At 44.3% G+C, this 15234-nt stretch overlaps 1 long non-coding RNA gene across 2 annotated transcripts in view; it reads left to right on the top strand.

Annotated features, from left to right (window-relative positions):
- Positions 1 to 14814, top strand: part of LOC133457726 (uncharacterized) — a 42720-nt gene extending 27906 nt beyond the window's left edge. For both annotated transcript variants that reach the window (XR_009783900.1, XR_009783899.1), the window contains exons 3-4: positions 784 to 2151; positions 14362 to 14814. This is a non-coding gene — a long non-coding RNA (uncharacterized LOC133457726). The remainder of the gene's footprint in view (positions 1 to 783; positions 2152 to 14361) is intronic.
- Positions 14815 to 15234: the final 420 nt, after the last annotated feature.

Below are 15234 nucleotides of genomic sequence, written 5' to 3'. Positions count from 1 at the left end.
AAAAGTCAAATCATACATGAGAGAAACTATTCAGTTTGTGGCAAAAATATTTTTACTTGTATGAAACTGAAGATGCATAATGCAAACCTGATATTTACTTTTAGTTCAGTTTGTGGAAAATGGTTGGCCTGGCTTTCTCTTTAAAACTTAAACAGTTATAAAGCATTACAAACTGTAACAATAGGGCAAATGCACAGCATTGTTTTGTATTTTGTGTCTTTCAAATAAAAGACTATTTTTTCCAGTCATATGTTCCTCATGCAAGGTTGTTAAAAAAATACTGCTATAATATCGTATCGTTTCGTTATCGTGACCTCAATATCGTGTATCGTACCGTATCGTGAGATTAGTGTATCGTTACACCCCTAATAGTAAATAACTGCAACTGTTTGGGCTTGTGCTGCTACGAGACAGCAAACGAGGATGGTTGTTGAAGAACTTTTCCTGTAAATATTTTTAATGTATTCCACTGATGCAGTGGTGATTTTAAAAATGGGCCCACTCTTGCTACGTTTTGCTATATCTGCAGCACATCAGAATATAATAGCTTAGAGTACCATTGGCAAGCAGTATCTCGCTGCCTGACACACTTAACTCTCTGCAATTTCTGCTCGCTAAGGTTAGCAGGTTCATATTACCAGCTGAGAGAGGATGCCAAGATCCTCACCCTCAACCTCCTCCTCATCAAACACCAGGAAGGACATTCAGAGCGGGGTAGCAATGCTGAAAGTTGAGATCAACTTGTCTTTTCTCCATCTCTTGTCTGTGGTTGTTTGTGTGCAGCAAGAAGAGGAGGCAGAGGAGGAGGAAAAAAGAAAAAGCAGAGTGGGTGGAAGATTGGAATGAGAAACCGATAGACGCAGTTCGAGGAGGTGGTTGGAAGCGAGTGAACCCTGAGCAGGTGAACGCAGCTGTGGATCGCCATGGGCTCTCTGGCTGCCTTCCTCCTGTGGCCCCGGTGTTGTGTAGGGGTCCCGCGGAGCCAAGCAGGGGCCAGCCAAAGCTGCAGCAGAGTGGGCAGGGTAGGCCAAACCAAGCCAGGAGAGAGGCAGGTGAGGCGGGTGAGCCGTGCTCGCATTCCCCGCCGGCTAGGAGCCTCCTCGGCAGAGCGGAGCAACGCGGAGCAGCAGAAATCAATACGGAGGAGAGGGGTTAGCAGAGGTTGCCCAGCACCGCCTGCAGGCCTCGGAGCCCAGGGACCCACCACCACCAGCAACCACCACTCCCAGCTCCGCTCTTCATCTCTCTCTCCTTCTCCAGCAGTCCCAGCACCAGCCAGGGCCGGGGCCCTAAACCGTTCAACGGCCCCACACGCAGCGTGTGTGTCGGTGCGTGCACGCGTGTGCATGAAAGAGAGGAAAAAGCAGAGAGGGGAAGAGAAAGACTCCGCCTTTGTGTGTGGTTCAGCCCCAGGGCGTTTTTTGACGTCCAACACCACTTGATAAAAGTTTGTGAGCAAGACGTGGAGACAGCAAAGGAGGGCGAGACACGGCAGAAGAATGAGATGCTGAACGTCTCTTTTTTCTCCCAGCTCACACCCTCATATTACTCATCCCACTTTCACTGTTTGAATGAGGATCCACCTGAGATGATACACGGGACTTTTCAGCTCAATCCCACTTCCAAGCATGTAGGGCACAATATACCTCAGATCTAATAAGCCAGGATGAAAAGACAATTTGAACTTTTTCTCCCATCTACTATATCAGGCACAACCTGTCTTTTCGCCTTAGATTTTCTTACCCTCACAACTGCAACTCCCATCAGAGGATATGGCAGTGCAGTATTGATCTGAAGGTGGAAGAAAAGAAAGGCGGGCCCAGGTTTTTTCATACATCTCAGGCTGGCTACGTGTGGGGAGAAATGACACCTGACGTCCGCTGACGTTAACGGCTTCCAACTGAATGAGAGGTGGACTGAGAAGGACAGCAGTTTAACAAGCCGTCGTTATTGCGCTCACTTTTTCTTTCAAAAATGCTTTGAGACTAAAGAACGTTGCCTTTTAACAGAGACGAATGGAAAAATAAGAGAATGTAGAACATTTCAGGAGGAAATTCGAGTTTATGCTCAGGAAGTGAAAACTGCTCGTGGTCGTCCAGAGGGCCGCATTCCCAAACACATTTACAGATATGATGAAATATGCACCTCCCGGTGAGTATCATGTGATTGTTCGTTTTCTCACTCATGTTCAAATAATCTCAGGTATAAAAGAATTATTCTCCTAACTCTGTTATGCTGATGTAACATCCATCCCTCCCCGAAAAACTGCACACAGACATGTTACGTTGGCGTTGTCTGTACCAGGGAGGGTATTAAATCACCACCCCCCCCCCTCTCGCCTGCCAATCTCCTGGCATACAGAAATAAGCTGGTGCCTCTCTTCGCCTCAGCCTGGCAGCGACACTTACTTACAAAATGGCCGATTCCTGTATGCCAGCTGTCTCCCTCAGCCAAGATGGCGCTTCGCCGCCTTCTAATGCCCGCTGTTTGCCATCTGCCCTCTGATTGTTAACGGCTATGCAAATATCTTGTAATTGCCTTTTGCATGTGCTTTGGTGCTTAACCCCTCCCCCTTGGTTGTAAATAATAGCGTGGGTGTAAAAAGGGATAAAAGCAAAATCCTGCATTGGCTGCTGATTGAATACGCAGTCAGGGCAATTAGCAAATGAATGTTGCCTGTTGTTCAGCTCTTTACATCTCTTTACGTTCACCTTATTCTGCATGCAAATCACCAGCGCCATTTCCGTGCGATTGATGCCAACTGAAAAATGCAGCATCACCTCTTTTTTTCTTCTCTCCACAACTCACACGGCGAAAGCTCGTGTGTCTTTTCTCATTGTGCCATACGCGACATCTGTGGTCGGCTGCATTACTCGGGAGCTCCTCTGACAGGCAAAGCCCCTCACTGTAAAGGAGAGCAAAAGCAAGGGAGAGGCATAACATAATGACCTCATTAGCATGCTCAACACTCGCTGCTATAGGCCCTGGTGCGCTGCTGCGCCGTGGGACCCGCCAGTGTACGCCCTTCTCACAGCACTCAGCATGCAACATTGTGTTCTCGCCACACAATGTGGCGCTTCATACAGGCTTTATTACGCCTTGTCAAAGTGCAGGGGGGATCAGGGGCATCGGTGCGGGAGCAGCAGGGTACGCGTCGCATACGTGGAGAAGGAGACGTCTTGGTGCTTTATGGTTTTAATGTGGTGCTAGCTGTGGCAACGGAAACCTCCGCTGCTGATGTTGCACATCAACATGTGTGCATGCGTGTGTGAGTGTGTGTGTGCATCTCTATGCTCCGTAGATGCGTGTGTATTTGTGCAATTGTCCATTTCATAGTCAGCTCCCATGACATTTGTAGCTGTTTCCACCTGTCACTGGTAATTATGGCAGAGGTTGATTGGGTGAGGTGTGTGTGTCCTGCCCCTCTGCCACCCCCAGGACCTGCTGCACGGCATCTGCTGTGAGTCTGCACCAGGATCCCTTTGAACTTTACAGGAAGTGAGAGGAGTATGGCACATCCATGCGCGTTCTGTATGTTTCGCTCAAATTAACTATAAGAACACGAGCGTATTAAAACACATATAATTGCTATTTGTATTTTCTTTTTTATTTCCAGGAGAAACTATCCTGTTTCTGTTATAATGACATGGTATAGTTTGTATTTCTGTAAGCTGAAGCCAGAGAACTTAAAAGTGTGAGGCAGGTCTGACAGTAAAATGACTTTGCAATCTTAATATAAACAACAATTCCAGCAAAACCCCCCGTCCGTGTGTTTTATTCAGCCGTTCTAAGTAAAGGTTGTTCATGCTACAGCAGAAACATTTTCCTGTAGATCCAGTCATGATAAGCAGAGATTTATTTTTTTTCTGTTTTGTTTTAAGTCTGGAGCCAATCTTTGTGTCTTGCAGACGATTTGAATACATGTCTCTGTCTAAGCAGCCCACGGCTATTCTGCCGTTAGGTAGATGTAAGCAGGTTAGTATAAAGAGCCAGCGGTGGTTGTGGTTAGTCTGGAGGGGCTGTCGCTTTGTTGGGTAGAAGCCACAACAACAGATACGCTCAAAGCAGCTCTCAGAGGGTGACTGGAACAGGAAAAAAGCAGCTATGAAGATTAAGCTTATTTATTCATCCAGTTATTGTAAGCTTTCTAGAATTAGGAAGTGAATAAAAGCATGTTATTGCTTTTAGTGCAACTACAGCTGTATTTCTAAAACAGTGAAGACGACGTGAATGAGAGGCGATAAAAGCCGCTGACTGAGGGAAATCGGTTCATCAGCGTTACGCCGTTTTGTCTGGATCACAAAGGAGCAGTTTTACCTTTTAAGATGCATTTTCAAACAACAAGATGGTGCCATGTGCCACAAAAAACCTTCACTGGACATAGCACTGCACCATGCATGCAAGTGTATCATCACTCACTGCACACACACACACACACACACACGGACTTGCACAGGTCCATAAACACTTACTCACAAGGAAAAAGCACTCCCAAACACCAAGCCCTGCAGAAAGCTTTTACACTAATGACAGCGGCCGCATGTGTGTTACTACAGCGCTGCAGCTATTCATAATTCAATATCCAGGACACTGGCGGGTTGGTACAGTCGCCCTGGGTTTAGGTGGCCATGCTGCGCATGCTTGACTGTTATTGTTTGGTTTTGCATGGGTGAATGACAGTCCGCACTATTATTATTCAGTCGTCTTTAAAGAGGACCATTGTCTCCGGGTATATGTACTGATAATTGCAAATCCAATTGTTTTAATTTGAGATAAATCACGGAAAATAGCTGACGATGTCTGAATCATGATTGTTACAGTAATATGGCTTTATAGCAGGACAGAAAAAAAATAACCGCCTAAATTCTGATGACCCACAAATAGTAAAAGCTTTTTTGTGCAACTGTAAAAAGAAAAAGATAATAACACATTTTCTAGTGTATTATTTTAATCTTCTGAATTTGGGCTGTTCATTTGTGTGTCTTCTTTTCTCTCTCCACTTATCATTTTATTTCTTACTCCCTCGCAGCTTTTCTCATTCTGACTGCCCCTTGCTTTTTACACACCGAGGTATTGATTGAATGTGGGCAACCCTCTCAAGTAATAGTTGCTGAAAGCATTTACAGCCATCACTCAATTTATCCTGGTCTTTCTTCTTCTGGCGTGACCAAAGATCTGCTCCTCATTAACATGAAAAATAATACGTACACGCATAACCATTACAATAACATGTATTAGAAAAGGAGCATATTAAATTCTTGAAAAGCACAAGAAGTCAGTCTCCTTCTTTTAGCAGCAATACGTTAAGTAGACCAAGCTAAATTCATTTCACTGATGCTTGAGCACGTTCCTCAGATGAAGCTGCCCATCTTAGGGTGTAATTCCAAGTGTTGCTGCTGAGGCCCAAGTCTGATTATAGACTGGGGGGAAAAACAGCCAGGCATTTATCCAAGTCACTGATTATGTCATTTCAACAAGCTGCAAACACTCAGATGGGCTAGACAGCTCTGAGAGGAGAGTTATGAAGCTGGAGTGGAATGGGGGCCATATGAAAAGGAAATGAAAATGGAGTTGTGCTGTATGTGTGATTAAACTGCCTCCTTGCCTGCGAAAGGCCACGCTGCTCTAACAGAGGCCTGAGACTTGGCCGTAATGAAAATGTGAAGGTGGTGGGGTTTGAACCCCCGTGAATGATGCGTATGGGCGCACACACCCTCATTGTTCCGCATGCATGCTACAGTGTACACGTGCGCTTGTGCCGGATGGATTATTATTGGGTACGTCGCTGAGAGAGAGAGGCTGTGGATGCTATTTGAAGACCGGAGAGAGGAACATTTATGTGCTAATATAAACAAAAGCTTCTTAAATTACCATCATAAAAATCAACCGCTGGGATTATAATGTTTAATAGGTCATTTTCACAATCCGCGCACAACCCTGAAAGTGCTGTTGCCCGTAGAAACAGGCAAGACGGTGGCCACATAAATATTAGATTGAATCATTCAGATGCAGAGAGAGCATCTCAGTCACAAAGCGTGGGAACGTGCTAAATGATGAGGGAACAAGGGAGACAAGGGAGTCTATGTAGTGGAGGGGGTTGCGGTTAGTTCACGGCCAGACACCCCAGCTGCACTGACTTCCATTCAGAAATAGGTTAAGAGGGACCTCAAGGGTCAAGGTTAGAGGAGGCTGGGGGGAGGGGTCATCACTGCAGGATAGAGCGGTGTGTGTGCGTGTGTGTGTGCATGCGTGTGTGTGTGTGTGTGTGTGTGTGTGTGTGCGTGCGTGCGTGCGTGCGTGTGTGTGTGTGTGTGTGTGTAAAGCTGAATTATGGTTCTGTGTTAAATCCACGCAGAACGTACGTGAAGGAAGGAAGGAAGGAAGGAAGGAAGGAAGGAAGGAAGGAAGGAAGGAAGGAAGGAAGGAAGGAAGGAAGGAAGGAAAGGGGAGAAGGGAGGGAGGGAGGGAGGAAGGAAGGAAGGAAGGAAGGAAGGAAATGAGCCTGAAAGAAAGAAAGAAAGAAAGAAAGAAAGAAAGAAAGAAAGAAAGAAAGAAAGAAAGAAAGAAAGAAAGAAAGAAAGAAAGAAAGAAAGAAAGAAGAAAGAAAGAAAGAAAGAAAGAAAGAAAGAAAGAAAGAAAGAAAGATAAATTCCCGTTGATGATGTTTTTGTGTAACAAACATGGCGGATCTGAGAGCGAGATAGATTTATAGTTAAAAAGATGGAGTTGAATTGGTATTTTTTTTATCGTCATTTTTATCTTTATCGGGATAAATGCCAGAAATTATCGTGATACATTTTTTAGTCCATACCGCCCATCCCTAGTGTGTGTGTGTGTGTGTGTGTGTGTGTGTGTGTGTGTGTGTGTGTGTGTGTGTGTGTGTGCTGCTTTGCTATCCGTCTGCTGTTCATCCCCAGTCGGCTGCTTGGCTTGTCTGTAATCTGCCGCCGTGTTTTCTCATTTCATAAGCTGGTTCTTATTGCTTCGCTCCCGGGACTTCTTGGGCAGGAAGAGGAACACCCACCCCTCTCTAACCCACCCACTTCACCCACCCCCACCCCCCCCCTGCAGCGAGTCCTGGACGGTCTCCAGCCGGCCCCTTAGCCAGATCGTGCCAGAAATCAGCCCTGCAGCCCAGTCAACCCCTTTGGTCAAACAACCCCCAGCCAAACACGGCCGACCCCAGTCAGACGCTTTGACAGCCCCTCTCGTCTGTCTCAGTCTGCTGCCTTCTGTAATTTAACATGTCGGCTCCAGCTTCATCGACTATGCGTGCCTCAATAAGACGCGTGTGTCTTTCATCACAAGCACCACTCTGGGCTGGTTTTGGGGGTCGCTCTCTGCAGATGTCATTTCAATTCATCTCAATTTTTAAATTTGAATGAAATTACGATCCTGATATCTGTTTTATTTTTGCCCCAATTTCTTAATTTTGTGCAATGTGCCAGAACTTCTGGATCAAGCCGGACATCAATTCCAACCGTCCTTATCCCGGTGAAATCCACTCTGCCGCAGCCATTTCATCAAACCATCCAGCAGTCAAGTCTACGAGTCACGATACATATATGCACATTGCGTTGTGGACTGTGTAAGCCCTTTAAGAGGAGGGACTGCAGCGTGTGAGGGGAGGAGATGAAGGAGACGAGATGTGGTAAAAGACAGGACAGAGGAAGAGAGGGCAGAAATGGAGAGGCACGCAGGCACAAGCAAACCCACCCTGCGGTCGCCTGCTCCCATTCTGCATCGGGGACTTAAGCTTCATTAGAGTGCCTGAAAGGAAGACCCCACTTGTTCTCATCACCTCATAGACCGGTCCCCCTTCTCTCGCAGAGCCTGGAGGGGTTCTCCTACAAAAAGCTGCCCCTTTTTACCCCCGTTTTCCTCCACATTTCTGTCTCTGTCTTCTAATCGTCTCAAGTCACGCTGAAACCAAGCTTAGTAACAGCAGTTTTGTGAGCCCCTCTGGTCTGACGCCTCCCTCCACCTCCCATCATCCTCCGATCCCCACCGGCTCCCCTTCTCTGCTCATTCACTCACCTTGGTCAGACACACCACCCACTGCTTAAATCCCTATCAGCATGTCAAGTAAATGTCTGCCCAGCTGGCGTTGACACACATACACACCCATCCACCCACCCACCCACTCACGCACACACACACACACACACACACGCACACAGACACATACGCGGAAATATAAATGCGCTACACACACAATCGTCTGCTTGCTTCTGGGGTTTAGCTTTCCTCCCTGCTGACCCCTTTCACCCCTGTTCTGCTCTCTTCCCCTTCTTGCCGACTCTCTTTCCCCCTCCTCCTCTCCTCAGGCACTGATCTGACAGGATGGTTTGGCAAGCTGACTATATCTGCAAGAGGTTTATAACAGGGCTTCCCCACTCCCCATTCTGCTCCCTACCTGTTTTTATTTTCAAAATGAATGTGTTTGGTTTTTATTCCTGAGAGCAGCTCTGTATCCTAAGGTTAGTGGAATCCTATCATCTTAGGCCCAGTTCTTGTGTATCTTTTAATACAATCAGAAAGTAGATATATCTGGCCTTTGTGTGAAGAAATGAGGTCTAATTTCTGCATTATTTTGAAGTTGGACTACAGTGGGACAAAACAATTGTCCGGTGACATTCTTTAATGCCACTTTTTCCTATTTTCTATGTTAGCAATTTGAGACAATAGAATGAATAATAATTCATTTTTTCCCCACTATCTACCATAGTTGCATTTATCATAAAATCCATAAAATTCTGCTCAGGTGTTTGAAAGATGCAGATGCACCTCTGACACCACAGACCCAGATCAGATGTTATCCAGTGTCATCATATTGTATCGCCACACAAGTTCACATCTTTCTAGATTTTCCGTTTCTGTAACAAGGTATTACACACCTGGAACATTTATTTTAGAAGACGCTGAGATGCTGACTGATGCTAAACTAGCTGCTGTGAACAGAGCTGTAAAGACATGCTGAAAAGGGGGTACTTTTGTATTGTATGCCTCTGCTATTTGAGAAACATGTCACAGACAAATAATTAAGACCTCAGAAAAATGTTATAATCTTATGAACAAAAAGAGTACAACTTTTTTCATTTAGATTAAACACATTCAGCATTTCTGCTACACGTAAATGTCAGATATGTCTGTTATGAAAAGAGCTTTTTACATTTGGCTCTAAAAATGTATTTTAGCCTTACTTTTAAGTCAAAGTGCTTTCCCTATTCATCTAAAATGATGCAAGGGTAGTCTTCATCATCCCCCACGAGCTAAATTATCCCAGGTTATGAAAATGATTTGCATAACCTCTGATTTTGGTGCCCCCCGTGGTTCGTCTTTACGCTGCTGCATTCACTTACTGGTTCACAAGTACTGCTCGTACTATAAACATAAACCCAGCTCCCCTCAGAGACGAGCAGGCTCCCGTGATTATTTTTGAAAAAAATAAAAATAAAGTCACAGTTTCCTGTTTTGTGCATGTTTCCATTATCATTTTAATTTGGGGGGGGGGGGGGGGGGGGGCAATCATGGGCTTGTGCTCTCTCAGCAGTGCATCTGGCAACATGCCAGAGTCTTTGTGCAAATGTATTCTGGTGCATTCGCAGTCCCGTAGACCATCACCTCTGCTGGGTGGTGACAGACGCCGAACGGTCACACTTTCTCATGTAGCAGGATAACAGCATTAAAAAAAAAAAAAAAAAAAAAGACAGTGAATCACACAGACGGGTGGATCCCTGACGGCATGTCTGAGCACCTCCCCATCACGCTTCATGTTTCTGTCGCTCCTGTTTAGAAATGTGTGTTTTCTTGCCTTTAGGCATGTGGACCCCCTTTGTCGGTTTGCTTTTTCATCAGGCAGACAGCAGACAGCAATAAGACGGCGAGGACGGGGTCCTCGCTGCTTGTGCATGGCGCGAGGGGAAAGGAAAGGGAGAGAGAGGCGAAGCATGTGCATGCATTTTCATCCCGGTGGCTGCTGCACTTGGGAGCCCAACGCTCCACTCATGTTGAGATATGCAGCATGCTGAACCAATTATGCAGACACACACCCAATAAAGCCTCTTTACATGTGCGCCACAACTCATCCCAGATAGCGTGCATTTTATTTGGATTTCCTTCATTCTACTGTCCAATTTTAATTTACACAATCTCCTTCTGTCAGAAGAAATGCTGGGGCTGTGGTTTTCATTAGCTGACTCCATAGAGTCATTTTATAAATCTGTGTTAACAGACCAACAAAGCTTTAGATGTGCTCACCCCCCGCTCCCTCTGAGAGGGGGGAGGTTCCCATAGGAAAGCGGCGCGGCGCTCCGTGGGCAGGCCTCCACTCGGCCTCTCATTCAGCCCAGCGCGCAGTCACGGTCACTTATGGTAGGAGGGAAAATCACACAATTCAGCCCAGGCCTGATCCAATGACATGTTTTTTTAATGAGGTGGCTCTATGTCTTTGTTTGGGTACCAAATTCAAGTCCAGACCCGAACAAGTCTCGCTGAATAAGATGCAAAGCCATGGCCAGGCACAACTTAGCAGACAATAAAAGCACAAAGAGCCCAGCTACTGTTGAGCCCTTGGAAAAGTTTTCCTACTTTCTCACCACTCCTCTGCAAACACGACTAGCAGCCACCACTACTATTTTTAATTAGCTATTCCTAATGACAGCTCGAAGCACTGTTTGGAATCCTCAAATGTGAAGAACAAGCTCTAAATGAAAACATATTACGACATTTCCAAAGAAGTACTTGGAAACTATTTGTAGCCAAGTTGTTTTATCCGAGGCTATAAATAGAAATATTTTTTTTTCCTCTTTCATTTTCACCAGGCCATGCGTCTCGTGCACAAAACAGCACACCATAGATCACACATATATGCTCATGTGTCATACCGTGTGAGTTCATCTGCGAGCATGCCAGGCGCTCACAGGTCTGTGTGTTCAGGGGTGAGGACTGTCATTAAACTGTCTGCCTGCATCACCAGACTCAACCATCACCCTGCCAGGCTGTCCGCTCCGCTTCTCGCAGGGCCCTTGAACGACCCACACACACAGATTCCCGTGGCAATCAGCCAGGTTTCACATACACAAAGCATACTCTCTGTCTACTCGCTCAACACGCAACGGAAACAAGATTCTGACGGATGACATTAGCTGCTACTGATTTGTTTTACTGTATACCGATGTTGCAGCACGTTTGCCGATGTTGCGTTTGCATCATTGTGTCTCAGAAAATCGGGTCACTGCGCACGGTTATCTGACAGCGGTGGTTTAGATCTGAGTTCTGACCATTTTTTGCTTGTGGATTATTAAATAGTGTATATAGATTACACTCTAGTGAGAACAGCTTCGTCTGAAAAGGGGGCTTTGTTTTACAGTCCTGCGGATGGGGGAGTACAAAAAGACTGTTAGGACTTTTTTTTTTTTTTTTTTTACGAGTGGATTAATCAGTTCATAAGACAAAATTGACTAGCTTGAATTATAGTTTGTTATTTTTGTATTTTAAAAATCGATATAGATATTTTAAAAATAGAATAGATAAATAGATTTGATAAATTAAAACAGAACTATGCCAATTTCATAGGGATAACAATAATAGTCTGGCTAATGGCTATTGGACCTGTCTCCCTGACTGCTCTTCATCGGGGCATCTTGCCCCTGACTCCCCCCGGCCCTCTTCCATGCTCACGTTCAAGGGGAGAAAAAAAAAAAAGGAATTAGTATGCAGAGAAGCAGACACACAACCCCCATGGATTTAATGGCTAGCCAAACTGGAGAGGCAAGCAGCCTCCCATTCACTTCCCCTCCACCTATCCCCCCAGTCTGTGACGCTCCCCTCTTCTTTCCCCAAAAGCTGTCCCAAACCTTAATGGGATATCGGACGGACGGCCACAGCTGAATTGAGCGGGGAGAGCATCCTCCAAGCCTCTTGTTGTCTCCCCCATCCCCCCTCTGTTCCCTGTGCCCTATTTGCTCTCCCGCCGCTAGCACCCATAGCTGCTCCCCAGTTTTCTGGGCTGTTCAGGGGTCCCGGGCATCCTGCATTCTTCACCCCCTCAGTTTAACTCTAATACAGTTCTCCACTTTCTTTCTTCTCATTTTCTGTTTTCTATTTACATCTTTCTACAAAAATCACAGTTGCTACATCTTTTGCTTTGGTTTTCATCACCCCCCCTCCCCTCTCCCCCTTATCCCCCTTGACACATCATCCCACCATACCTGCTTTATATTCTCCAAATTCTAACCATCTTCTGTTCTGATCCTAACAGCAGGTTCTTACTTAACCAAGCTCCTTCCTCTCCTTTTCAGCCAGGATATTGTTTACATCTGTCTCGGTAATCACTAGCAGAGCCGCTCTAGACCTCACAGATGTTACAATAATACAGGGGATTAGCAGGCTTAACACTCTGGCTTATTTAGGAAGTTTTCCCAGTGGCCCGGTAGCAGAAGCCTATCAGCTCCTCTGAATTTGACCTTTTTTTCACTCGAGGCTGAAATCCTACAGTTCCTCTTCTCTTCGGGTCGTTTTTTTTTTTTTTTTTTTTTTTGCAAACTTCTAGCATGCTGATGATGTTGCTCCAGGCTCTGACTTTGTATAACCACATCAGTATTTGGATTAAATTAAAGAGCTACAATACTTGACATATCCCAGCATCTTTGTTTGCATTGATCGCTAGTGGGTTGAGTGGTTGTTCTCCACTTGGAAGGTCAGCAGTTCAATCTCTAGTTCCTTCATGTGAAAAACTGTTGCTGGGCAACGAAACACAGCAAACCCTAACTACGCCCAACATGCTTGTTGTTGTATGATTAAACATTGAAGAAATGACCCCCCACTGAATACTGTATAGATTGCATATACAGTCATGTGCAACAGTTGATACCCCCTTTTTAATCCAACATTTCTCTTAGTATTGCAAGGTCAGATGTTGGGGTACATTTGCTGAGATGATCCTGGGAAAAATTGCAAACTGTCTTGAATGCTTTCCACTTGCTAATCCTTTTTCTCACTGCAGAACACTGAACACTAGATGTTTGTACATTTTATATAGCCCCTTTCCATTTTGATGTCTAAAAACACTTTCTTCTCAACCAATATTGCTCATGTCTTTCCCTTTTTAGCATAGTGTTATTGCACATCAGAATTATTTTGTCTGACAGGAGGGCAAACTGGCAAAATACCTTTTTATAGAGGTCTGCACACTGGCTGACCACCACTTCATCTAGAGCTAACAATTAGCAGCACCTTGCTACTATCTATCCTCTTAAATCCTATGGAATATATATATATATATATATATATATATATATATATATATATATATATATATATATATATATATATATATATATATATTATTATATATATATTATTATATATATATATATATATTTTTTTTTTTTTTTTTTTTTTGGCTTCATTTTTGTTAAATATATAATGGTTTAACATAATGTACGTTGTTTGTGTGAGCTTGTATTTGTAAAATGGTTAATACACTCAACATAAGGTTAACTTACACAACATTGATTGCAAACTGTATCTGCACTTATGCCTGCCTTACAGATTTGTTCCCTGGCCTCTTCTCCCCTCCTTGCAAGATTAACAGCCTCATGTTGCCACCTCGCAATGTATTAGCCTCTTTTCCTGTTCACCATGATGACGCTTGAACCTCCCCAGTCTCCTCCACTACCCTCTTTAACTCAGCGCCCAAAGATAATTAGACGGTCCTCCCAGACTCAGCACCTCTGCTCCTCTCTGCATCATGCTGCACAGCCAAGTCCTGTTTTATGACCAAGCAGATCTGGCAACTGAAGCAGCATGCGTGTGCATGTGTGTGTGTGTGTGTGTGTGTGTGAGCATGTTTGGGGTCAATGTATTTCTGTCTGGATCCTAATCCCAAAGGTGATATTAGTCTGGCAGGGGGACTACCCATCCCCCTTCCTTCAATGGAGCCCCCAGTTTTTGTGTATGTGTTTGTGCTGCAGGCACTGGGGTCAGCCAGGAGGCCCAGACAGGATCTACCCCGACCTTTGAACCATGACTGTCTGCTAGCTCAGGGGTCATGCACACCATGGATGCAGACAGCTGATATGCGCACAAACAAACACACTCCCCCTCCTGTAAACATTAACGGCTCGGCGTGACGTTATGATGATGACACGGCCAAACGTCATTCTTCCTGGATGTATGCATTGTGCTCACGTGGTGGAAACTGCTCTGCATGTGGGCTCATCCCTTTCTTTTCATAAAGATCTGTCAGCATTTACTTAAATGTATCCAGAATCGGTACAACACAGCCGAACTAAAAGCACAATTTGCAGGTTCATTCCTTTACTGAACTCTCCTTTTTCTATGCTTGTGTTTTCTCAGATGCAGTCTTTGAAATATCTACCATGTGGATGAAAAGCAGTGATCCCACCCTTGGGCCTTGAACAACGAAACACACGCCGCCTGTAGCCAGTTTCTTTGAACATGCTCAGCCCTGACCACAAAAGATAAAATGCCACCTCCACACCTGCATGAACACTCAGACACATCGTTATATTGTTGTTCATCTGGTCCCCGGACTTTGAAAACAGGTAAGTCAAAGCTGCTTCAAAAAGGTATGTTTGGAGGTTCTGTTAAATTAGGAGTTGTGTAAACTGTAAAGTAAACTTGTCCGATAAAATTTTCCCAATTTGTTTCTGTTTTATTTTCTTTCTCAGTAAACTTTACATAAAGTGTGACTGAAAAAATATCTAAATACGAGTGAGCTACAGTTAAAAAAATGTTCTTGTTTTCTTGTTTGGAGCATGAGATGCAGATAATTACTTTCATTCTGTAATGAACTATTTCATTTAAAAACAGTCTTTGCTTTGTTCTGAGATTTCAAATAAAGTGCACGAGATTTTGAAATTAAAAACCGCCTCAGTTGTTTTTTTCCTTCTCTGTTTATATAGTTTCTGTACATTTCTGTAATGTTTGTATTTAAATGTTATACTCTTATACAGAACAAATAAGCCCGGTGATACTTTTTAATTTACTTTTAGTCCAGTAATGTGATGAAAAGAGCTGGACTTAAGAATTTGATTTTACCTCTCTCTATCCAAAGGTTCATATAATTTATTTCTATTTGCTTCATATTTGTTGACCTCGTCTGGGTGACATTTCAATGAACGCCAGCTGTAATAGCAATTTAAATACATATTACATATTTGTTTTGAATATATATATATATTTATAAAAGAAGTCTAACAGAGAAAG

The sequence above is a fragment of the Cololabis saira genome, chromosome 13 (genome assembly GCF_033807715.1).
Source record: "Cololabis saira isolate AMF1-May2022 chromosome 13, fColSai1.1, whole genome shotgun sequence".
NCBI lineage: Eukaryota > Metazoa > Chordata > Actinopteri > Beloniformes > Belonidae > Cololabis > Cololabis saira.
This window is presented reverse-complemented; position numbering and strand designations above follow the sequence as displayed.